Here is an 11,668-nt window from a genome sequence, read left to right as displayed (position 1 = left end):
CTTTTGCATCAGTGTTAATTTCCTGATTTTAATCATTGTACTCTGGTTATATAAAAGAATGTTCCTGTTTTTAGGAAATATATGCTGAAGTATTTAAGAATAATGGAACATCATATCTGAAAGTCTCACAGAGAAAATGATAATAAAATATTAATTTATTTTATATCTAGGAATCTAGGTGAAGGATATGTAGACATTTTCTGTACAGTTATTGCAACAAAGGTCTGAAATTATGTCAAAATTAAAATTTTTAATTTTAAACAAAAGAAATGGATATATATTTATTTATCCATTTAGGGGTGTGTGTGTGTGTGTGTGTGTGTGTGTGTGTGTGCGTGTGTGTGTGTGTTCACCAAATACCTAACACAATCTGTAGGGCAGGTTTCTAGGTGATCTAGCACTTCATTTTCCTGGGACAATTATTCAGAAAACCTGCTTAGGATTTGAGCTCTTTTTATCCTACACTACTATATTCTTTCCAAATGAAAACTGCTTTAAAATTTTACCTTGATCAAATATTTAAGGAAGAAGCTATACCAAGTCTCTAAAATCTCTTCAGAGGGCAGAGGGGATATTTCCTAACTCATTCTGTAAGGCCAGCATTACTCTAATATCAAAACTAGACAAAGATTTACAAGAAATGAAAACATAAACCAATGTCTCTCATGAACATCGATGCAAAAATTCTCAACAAAATATTAGCAAATTAAATCCAATAGTGTATAAAAATAATGATATGCCACAACCAACTGGAATTTATCACAGGTATTCAAGACTGGTTCAACATTAGAAAGTCACTTAATGTGATACAACCTGTCAACAAGCTAAAAAAGAAAAATCACATGATCATATCAACAGATTCAGAAAAAGCATTTGACAAAACCCAAAACCCATTCATCATAAAAACTCTCAGTAAACTAGGAGTAAAGGGGAAATTCCTCAATTTGATTTAAAAAAATACAAAACATCTACAGCTAACATAATACTTCATGATGAGAAACTAAAAGCTTTCCTTCTAAGATCAGGGATAAGGCAAGGATATTCTCTTTCACCATTCCTTTTTAACATTATACTGGAAATACTAGGTAATACCGTAAGACAAGAAAAAGAAATAAAAGGTACAAAGATTGAGATGGAAGAAATAAAACTGTCTTTTCTTTGCAGATGACATGATCATCTATGTAGGAAATCCGAAAGAATCAACAATAACAACAACAACAAAACCCTTGTGACTAACAATTTATCATAACAAGTTTCTCAGATACAAGATTAATATACATAAGTCAATCATTTTTTTATGTACCAGTAATGAATAAAGGTAATTTGAAATTAAAACATAATACAGTTTACATTAGCATCCCCCCACAGTAAAATTCTTCAGTATAAATCTAAAAAAATATGTACAAGATCTATATGAGAAAAACTACAAAACTCTGAAGAACACATCGAAGAACCAACAAAGTGGAGAGATATTCCATGTTCAGAGATAGGAAGACTCAATATTGTCAAGATGTCAGTTCTTCCCAACTTGATATATAAATCCAATGCAATCCCAATAAAATTCCTAGCAATTTATTTTGTGGACATTGACAAACCGATTCTAAGGTTTATATGCAGAGGCAAATGACCAACTGATACTGAAAGGAAAGAACAAAATTGGAGAACTGATGCTATCCAACTTCAAGACTTACTATAAAGCTACAGTAATTAAGAATGTGATATTGGGAAAAGATTAGACAAATACAGCCATGGAACAAAGCAGCCCAGAAATAAACCCAAATATATATAATCAACTGACCTTTGACAAAGGAGCAATGGCAATAAAATGGAGCAAAAATAGTCTTTTCAATAACTGGTGCTGAAACAACTAGACATCCACATGCAAAAAAGTGAATGTAGACTCAGACCTTACACCCTTCACAAAAACTAACTCTAAATGGATCGCAGATCTAAATGGAAAATGCAGAACTATAAAACTCCTAGACTTTAGGAATTAGGTGAAAACCTAAATGACCTTGAGTATGGTGTTGACTTTTTAGATACAATGGTATAGTCCATAAAAGAAACAATGGATAAGTTGGACTTCATTAAAATTAAAGACTTCTACTCTGTGAAAAACAATTGTCAAGGCAATGAGTCGAAAAGGCACAGACTAAGAGACAATATTTAGAATATATATATCTATTAAAGGACTGTTATCCACAATTAACAAAAAATTCTTAAAGTTCAACCAAAGAAAGCAAACAACCTGATTAAAAAATAGGCCAAAGATCTTAACAGACACTTCACCAAAGAATATATACAGATGGAAAATAACCATAAGATGCTTCACATCATATGTCATCAGCAAAACGCAAATTAAACCAACAGTGAAATACTACTACACACCTATTAGAATAGTCAATATCTAGAACACTGACACCACCAAATACTGGCAAGGATGTGGAACAGCAAAAACCCCCATTCACTGCTGGTAGGAATGCAAACTGGTACCTCTACTTTGAAAAATAGTCTGTTGATTTCTTATAAAACTAAACATATTCTTACCATTAGCAATTGTGCTCTTTGGTATTTATCCAAAGGAGTTGAAAATTTATGTCCACACAAAAACCTGCACATGCATATTCATAGCAGCTTTAATCATAATGGCCAAAGTTTGAATCAACCAAGACATCCTTCAGTAGGTGAATGAATAAATAAACTGTGGTATATCCAGACAATTGAATCTATTCAGAGCTATAAAGAAATGAGCTATCAAGCCATGAAAAGAACACAAAGAATCTTAAAGGCATATTACTAAGTGAAAGAAGCCAATCTGAAAAGGCTACATATTGTATGATTCCAATGATATGACATTCTGGAAAAGGCAAAACTATGGAGAGAATAAAAAGATCAGTGGTTGTCAGGGATTGTGGGGCTTGGGGTGGTGGACATGGGTAAGGTCTGAATAGGCAAAGCACAGAGGATTTTGGGGGGCATTGAAAATACTCTGTGTGGTATTATAATGATGGATATATGTCGTTATATATTTGTAATAACCTATAGCATGTATAACACCAAGAGTGAAACTTAAGGTAAGACTTTGGGTGATAATGATAGGTCAGTGTAGGTTCATCAACTGAAATGTACCTACTCTAGTGCCAGATATTGATAATTCAGGAGCTATGCATGTGTTGGGGCAGAGAGTCTATGGGAAATCTCTGTACCTTCCCCTCAATTTTGCTGCAAACCTAAAACTGCTCTAAAAGAAACCCTAAGGTGTTTGAATACAAAAAATATTGAATCAATGGACAAATAGGCTGCCATCAATAAAAATATAGACTATATTCTTGGGTAAGTTCAAATGAAATATCCAAGGAAAAGGTAAAAAGCTGTATATACTTTGGAATTTACTGAAGAGGTTATAGGTGGAAAAAGAACAAAAATAGTCCAAGAAAAGAAGGAATTACCTGTTTTAAGTAAAGGGAATAGAGATGACATCTCTAAAAATGGAATTAATAATAAATTTTTATTAAATATAAAAAAAAAAGAACAGGGATGAGGTCTTCTCACTCATGATTCCCAGCACTTACGAAGTCACCTGGCATTTGTTAGGTAAAACCTTAATGCTGCCAGTGACCACAGGGAGAGCCCACTGGATAAGTAGCCCATGTGGAGAAAAGCAGGCCAGAGCCGGAGAATTAAGAGGCAGCCCTCAAGAGCCAGCCCTGAACTCATTGATGCATGAACGTAGTTAATCCTCAACTTGATTTTACATAAACCAGTGAATTCTTTTTTAGCCTGAAATAGTTTGAGTCAGGCACCTGAGCTTGCGGCTGAAAACCACCAGTACCAATCAACAAACTAAAACAGCTGGCTTGTTCTGCTCAGGGGTGTCCTCATGCTGGCAAGCTACTTACATTGAATGTAAACAAAGATAAATAGTTCCTTTGCTTTATCTTTGTGCGCTTTTCCAGAATCAGACTCTCCCCGGTACTAGCGATCTTCTCTCTTGCACTCGACTGCTGTCTCCTGTTTCTTTCACAGCTGCACTTGAGAGCAGCGCTAATCCCAGCTTTTTAGTCTCACACATGGCGTAATCATGCCGTTTCTTACCTCCTTTTTACATAACCTCTGAAATGCTTTCTGCACTGTTAGCACTGAGCCAACCCAATCTCTACAATTTTTATATTTCTGAGCTACAATTTTGGAGGCTACAATAAAGCATGCTGCACAGCTTTTTTTTTTTTTTTAATGTTTATTTATTTACTTAGAGCATGCCCACGAGTAGGGAAGAGGGGCAGAGAGAGGAGGAAATCCAAGCAGGCTCTGTGCTCTGGGCGGAGCCAGAGGCAGGGCTCCATCTCACCAACCCTGAGATCATGATCTGAGCCAAAATCAATAGCTCAACCAACGGAGCCACCTAGGCGCCCCCATGCTGTGCAGCTTTTTAAAGAAGATGTGAATATCTGAGACTACCATTCACGGGCATTAAAAAACGACGGTGCAAATTCAAGCACACTGTACCGTACGTGGCAGGAGGAGGCTCCCAGGAACCCAGATGGGCTGGGCATCTTTTCCTCACATCAAGGATCATTGTTTCATCATATATGACCCTGGCACCGATCTAATTTTAAAGGTATGCTTTAAAAATTTCAACCATTTAATGTGAAATTCAAAAATATGTACATAATATACATTCTTAGAAACTACATGCAATATAAAAAATCCAGCCCCCAAAAGAATATAGATCAGAGAAATAGAAATACAAATGGTTAACAAATATGTGACAAGGTGCTAGATAGATCTCAGTCATGGTGAAAGAGATGCATGTTAAAATAACAATGCCCTATACCATGTTTACTACCCGGTGGGCCAAGCTCACAGACAGGCACCCTCACATACATGCTGCTGGTAAGAGCACAGGCTGACACAACCTTTTTGGACGGCATTTTCATCGTATCTATTTGAATTTCAAATATATTTACTTGTTGACCCAGCAATTCCATCTCTAGAAATCTGCCTTATAGATACATAAGCATGCAAGGTTATTATTACAAAGTTATTTATGATAGCAGTGTTTATAATACTGAAAAAGCTAAAGTTATTGTAATCATAATTCAATAAATGGTTAAAGATACCACATAGAACATTCATACCGTGACATAGTTCTATGACGTGGACAGATTGTTTAGTGGAGAAAGCTGATTATAAGATTGTGCGTATATGTGTGTGTAAGCTCATTTGTGGGATTTGTGAGAAAAAACTGTAATTCGCAAACAAATTGATGTGGCTTCTGGGAAGTGGAATTTGAGAAGAAAAAACGGTAATTTTTAAAAATTTCCCAACTACTTCTATTTATAGAATATATACTAGTTTTATAATACATTTTTGAATTCAGTCACAATTGTGCATTACTACACACTCCATAATATAATAGAAAACACAATTATCTTCTGCTATAAAATTAAACAGTAATTAAAGCTTATACACCACTGTCATAGTAGGTGGTATTTTAAGATGATAATTAAAGTAGGAGAGCAGAGTAAACAAAAGCATACAAAAGTGAAATTTAAAGGTTAGTGACTTTTTAATTTAATACAAATACTAATATAAATGAACCACTGAATTCTATTTTATTCTACTGCATGGAATTATATTTTAACTGGCCAACAGCGAAATGTCTTGTCTTCAAGTTTACATTTTCTCCTGCTGCTCTTCCACTGCCATTTTGGTAGGGCAGTAGGAACTATTTTGCAGGACCAGGGATACAGAATTTTCTCAACTTGCTATCCCCGCCCTAGAAAAAGCCACGTTCTTTGGACTTATGGCTAGGGCCTCTGGTACAATGGTGTGCCCGTAGAGGAAGGCAACATGTGTTATAGTTAGGGCAGTTATTCTCTCCCTGTTTTGTTATGCAAAGCAGTGAGGAGGGTGGGAGATGCTAAAATTTGCCTATGATTACAAGGTTGAACTAAGCGTTCCCAGCTATATTCCTGGGAGGCGACTGGGTATGTAACATAGGAAAGAAAGAGCAGGAAACACTTAGATACTGCAGAGAAATTGCTAGATCAACCATATCAAGGCCTTGCTAAATGGGGCTGGGCTTAGCAATTACGTATTAAAGTGTTTCCACGTCTGTCTTCCTCTCAGCTAAAAGTTCCTGGGGTACAACTAGCATAATGACTGGCATATAGTGGGCACTCACTAAACACAGATTTAAATAAATGGATTCATCAATGAATGAATGCCCAAGACAAATGAAAGACTCAAGAGAGAGTTTCACGAACTTCCTAAATGAGAGGGGTAAAAATATACAGGTGAAATGAATGAGGGAGGATGGCAGAAAAGCATGCCAGGAAGAGTTAGAGTGGCAATCTTGAGCCGTCTCAGTGGTGTGGGAGGACTTACTATCCTTGAGTAACCTAGGATAACCCAGAGAAATACACAGTTGAAATCAGATACCTTAAAGCTAAGATGGAGTATGCTCAGATTTCCCCCAAATAAAGGGAATCCCAGCATTCCTACTAAAGGAGAATTTTGGTAAAACTCAGAGTTTACATAAAATAATTCACACCATTTATGTTTAGATTTTAGTATTCCATACCAATTATGGCTTCTATACCATCTACTTTCCCAAGCAACTGAGCCCCACTTCAACCCCAGAGGCAGATAATACTTAGAGAAACTTCAGGACATTCAGGCACATCCCGGAGCAGAGCTACTACTGCCACTATTATTAAATGTGAATATTCAATATTCAAATATGAATACTCTTTTTTCTAGAATATATGTTGAGAAATATTCCTTTTTTTTTTTTTTTACAGATTTCATTTTTAAGTAATCTCTATACCCAGCATGGGGCTCAAACTCACAATCCCAAGAATTGCACATTCTACTGACTGAGCCAATCAGGTGTCCCATAAATATGAATTCTCTTATCATTACCATTACCATCATCACCATAACCACCACCATTAACTTAGAGTGAAATCATCCCATAGTAAATCATACCCCCGGACCCCAGGGTCCGGTACCCTGACCAGTCAGGGTGTGCATCTTCCTTTCCTTCTTTGGATGGTAGCCAGGAGAAAAGTGGGCAGAGTGAGGTGAAATGGTCCCTGTCATTATATCTCTGTCACTAAATCTATGTTTATATTATTAGAACTAAACTAGAGAAACTTTTAGAATTGAGAGAAGACCTTGTAGAACCAGACCTATTCTGGAACTTCAGAAACACAGTCTGGGACTTAATACCTCCAGGATTTTTCTTTTCACTCATTCCATCTCTCATGTTTACTTCCTTCTGCCTCCCTTCACTCTCTCCTATAACAGATGGGACTTTTCCACTGGCAGAAAACATGTCTGCCAGCAGCCTTGGGCTTATACCATTCCAGTTATCTTTCCCAGAGGAGGAGATATTTTCTCAGCTTCATTTTGGATTTTTCCAAGGAAAACTCTGAGTGACTTGAGTCTTTACCTATCTCTGGGCCAATCATTATAGTCAAGAAGAGAGTTTTCCCTGGTCCTGTGTATGCTGCATGCCCACTTTTCGGCTGGAGAGTAGGGTCCTACAACTGGCAGCTCCAGGAAAATCATATGGGATGCACAGTGGGGGTGACGCCCTTTCAGGAAGAAGGCGAAGATATTACTTAAAGAAAAGAGATGCTTCAAATGTTCACAAAAGATCGATCAAACATAGCTAGCTTGATGGGAAACTAGCTAATTAGATGAGGTCACATGTGTTAATAATTATTAACAGGTCTAATATATGTTCTCATTATGTTTTTCCAAAAGATTTATTTTTGCTATTCTCTCCTGTGCAATTATTCAAATGTCTTGTAAAAATGTCATATACCAAAAAAGAAAAATCTGTTGATATCTTAATTAGAACTGATGACACCTAGAAGTGATTTGAAAAGAGCAGACATTTTTACAGTAGACTTCCCGTCCAAGTACCTAACATATCTTTCCACTTACTCAACCTTGTTGCAATCTCCTAAAAATTTTTGTAGGTCTTTTATGTAACATAGGTGGAGGTTATTAGCATAATAACTGATACGAGAACAGTCTTTGATTAGGAAAATATCTTAATAAAATAGAGGTAGTGTTGCCACGTACCGCTGCACAATCTGTGCACTACACAAGTGCAGGAAGCCCTGGTTACATGGACTGCAATGTGAGGCCCCTGGAGCTATGCAATGAAGCAGCTCTGGGAAAAGGTAAGAATATTGACAGGAGCCAAAGCAGTGAGAGGAATGGCTAAGCTTCTCTGCATGAGAATATAAGAAAAATTTTATTTAGTTCTTGAGAGAGAAAAGAATATGAGAAAAGAATATGGATCAGAAAGGTAGCCAAAGAGAAGCTTATGTGATGGATAGTACATAGGTGAAGAGGCCAGTGAGAAAGTCTTGGTAGTGAGACATTTACAACAGGAACGTTCCAAATGTTCAGTTGTTTGAAGTGGGACCGCAGGCTTCTATATGCAGTAAAATTTCTGCTCCTCAATACAACCTTTTATCTCAAAACTACTTTGGGATGGGAGAGGGGAACAGAGAAGGTACTATGCCCTGGCTTGTATTAAAGTTACAGCAGAGATAAAGGAAAAGACACAAATATTGCAGAGAATAGAAATATTCAGGGCATGGAAATGGGAGATTTGAGCCAATCATACCTGGAACTCAGGATTCCAGATGGAGGGCGTTCCTGCTGATGCCTGAATTGCATTTATAAGGACTCCATACCACTCTTAGTAGCGTTCTGCAAATTACTTTGTGGGTTTTTTTCTCTTTTCCCTCTAAATGGGGCCCTATTTTCCTGCCAGTTTTTACAGGTTACAGAAATCTGTATCACTGTCTCTATCATCTATCTATCTATCTATCTATCTATCTATCTATCTATCTATCTATCTAAAGATATATAAAATATATTGAACATATAACATATATATGAAATAAAGAATACTAAAAAGATGCATTAAGCCTTCTGGTGCCTTTTATTCCTTCCTACTGACCTGGCTTTTATCGGGTATCATTTCCCTTTAGACCAAAGAGTTTCTTTTGGCATTCCTTGTGGTTTAGGTCTGCTGTCAACAAATTCTCTCTATCTTTTACCTAACTGAAAATGTCTTTGTTTTGCATCTCTTTTTAAGGAATCATTAGGGTATATTATAGGTTGACTTTTTTTTTCTTTTGGCACTTTAAAGATGTAGTTTGACTACAATATACACATGTGTGTTCTCCTCGTGTTAATCTTACTTGTCATTTGCTGAGCTTCTTGGTTCTGTGAGTTGATGTCTTTAAAAACATTTTGGAAAATTACTGGAGAATTCCCCACTCTTTTGTCTCTCTTTCTTGGGCTCCAATTACATGTTTTATATCAGTGATATTGTTCCAGAGGTCTTAGATGTTGTAATCTGTTTTTATTTTTATCTCTCTCTTCTCTTTGTGTTTTAGTTTCGGTAATGTCTATTGACCCAAATGTTTCCAAGTTCAGTGATTATTTTCTCCACTGTGTCCAGGCTGCTTTTAAGCCCATGAAATGAATCGTTTGTAGCTTTTAAGCTCATGGAATGAATTCATTTTTAGCATATCATTTGATTTAAAATTTTTTCTATCTCTTTGTTGAAATTCTCCATTTGTTCACATATGTTTTAGAATATATATGTATATGGGAAATATGGTATACACACACACACACACACACACACACACACACACACACACCAGAGGCCTCTCTGGTTTGCTTAAGATGACAATGCATTTGCTATCAGTGAGAAAGGACAGCACTCAGGCCCAAGGACATCCAACTGGATTGCCAAACCCATAGAGAAAATGCTTTAAGTCAATATGAAGGAAACGTTATTTTCTCTCTCTCTCTTTTTTTTTTTTTACTGTTTGAGAGAGAGCAAGAGCATGCATGAGCAAGGGAGGATCAGAGAGAGAAGGAGACAGAGGATCTAAAGTGGGCTCTGCACTGACAGCAGAGAGCCTGAGGCTGGGCTTGGGGCTTGAACCCACAATGTGGGATTATGACCCAAGCTGAAATCGGACACTTAACCAACCGAGCCACTCAGGTGCCCCAGAAAATGCTATTTTCAAATAAAAAAAACCAAAATCTTTTTTTCCTTTCATTGGTACTTATCACCATGAGATCATAGAGAGGCATTGTGGCTGAGTGTTTCAGTGGATAGAGTTTGCATTCAGGCAAACTAGAATTGAATTCCTTGCTTTGTGGCTTATAAACTCTTTAGTTTTGAGCAAGTTCGATATTCCTCAGTTCTTCACGTGTAAAATACCTTCTTCATACTTGTTGAAAGGATAAATTAATAAAACTCTTCTCTGAGTAAGGCAATCCAAAAGATTGGGCTCACCAGGAATCAGACTTGCCATAAACAATAACCCATCCAGAAAAGGGAGGGTTTTATCAAATCTATTTGACTTCAGAAGACCCTAGAAATTGTATTGAAATTCCTGGTTTGTGCATACGCAGTTCAGAGAAGTTTTTCAAGGCTATGAAAGGGCCCAAAGGCTTTTCAGGCTTTCTCAAGGCTTTCAGGGCCCAAAGGAATGGGAAATTAATTGCATGGACACACAGAAGTGGAACTTTTTGAACACTTCCTTCATTCCATGAATTGTGAATCACTGTGAGTCTTGCCTAAAGATATCAGATCGATACTGCTTTAGGCAAAATTGTAAATGAAAAGGTCATCAAGATGATCAGCAAAGTATATATTAATTTATCTTTGTACATAGCAAGGTTCATTCTTTCCTGCAAAACAAGTCTAATACTATGGTAAAAAATGCTAAAGAATCAGGGAGACAGTATTTCCTGATACTACTTCACCAATATAGAATAATTAGAACTATGCCTCTTTGTTTCATAAAGGTTTTCAAAAGAATTTGAAAGAATGTAGAGTAGTATATCCTCACTGGTAAAGGAGGAGTTAGTCATTTTATAAAATGCTTAAAAACCACTTTATTTTTAGAATGTTCCCTTCTGTCATTGACATCTTAATGTACTGTAATTTTGAAATGTTTGCATGTTGAGTGAGCATAGCACAAGCACTTTGCAGCAGTGAGAATAATTGCTACTTAAATGTGCTATAAATCGATATATAATGCAAGGATGCACAATAATGGCTTAGAACATTTACTATACTTTAATAGTAATAAAAAAAATAGTTTAAAAAATCCAAAATACTGAACAGAATACTCGCTGTAGGTATATTCTCTAGTCCTTTATTCGTTAACTATTTGTTAAAGTGATACTCAAAACAGTGAAATCTATGATTTTAAAGCTGTGTATATATAAGCTTCACACTTTTGAAAGAATCACAAGGAGGATATAATTGCATATGTAGAAACATGAATTAAAAAGTAAAGGAAAGGGGCACCTGGCAGGCTCAGTCGGGGGGAGGGGGGGAACATGAAACTTTTGATCTCAGAGTCGTGGTTTCGAGCCCCACGTTCGGTGTAGAATTGTTTAAAAATAAACAAAATCTTGGGGCGCGTGGGTGGTTCAGTCAGTTGAGTGTCTGATTTTGGCTCAGGTCATGATTTCATGGTCTGTGAGTTCTAGCCCCGCATCGGGCTCCGCGCTGACAGCTCAGAGCCTGGAGCCTGCTTCAGATTCTGTGTCTCCCTCTCTCTCTGCCCCTCCCCTGCTCATGCTCTGCCCCTCCCTTGCT

This window comes from Felis catus, chromosome B4, assembly GCF_018350175.1.
Source record: "Felis catus isolate Fca126 chromosome B4, F.catus_Fca126_mat1.0, whole genome shotgun sequence".
NCBI lineage: Eukaryota > Metazoa > Chordata > Mammalia > Carnivora > Felidae > Felis > Felis catus.
The sequence above is the reverse complement of the archived record's forward strand: the minus strand, read 5'-3'. Positions refer to the sequence as shown.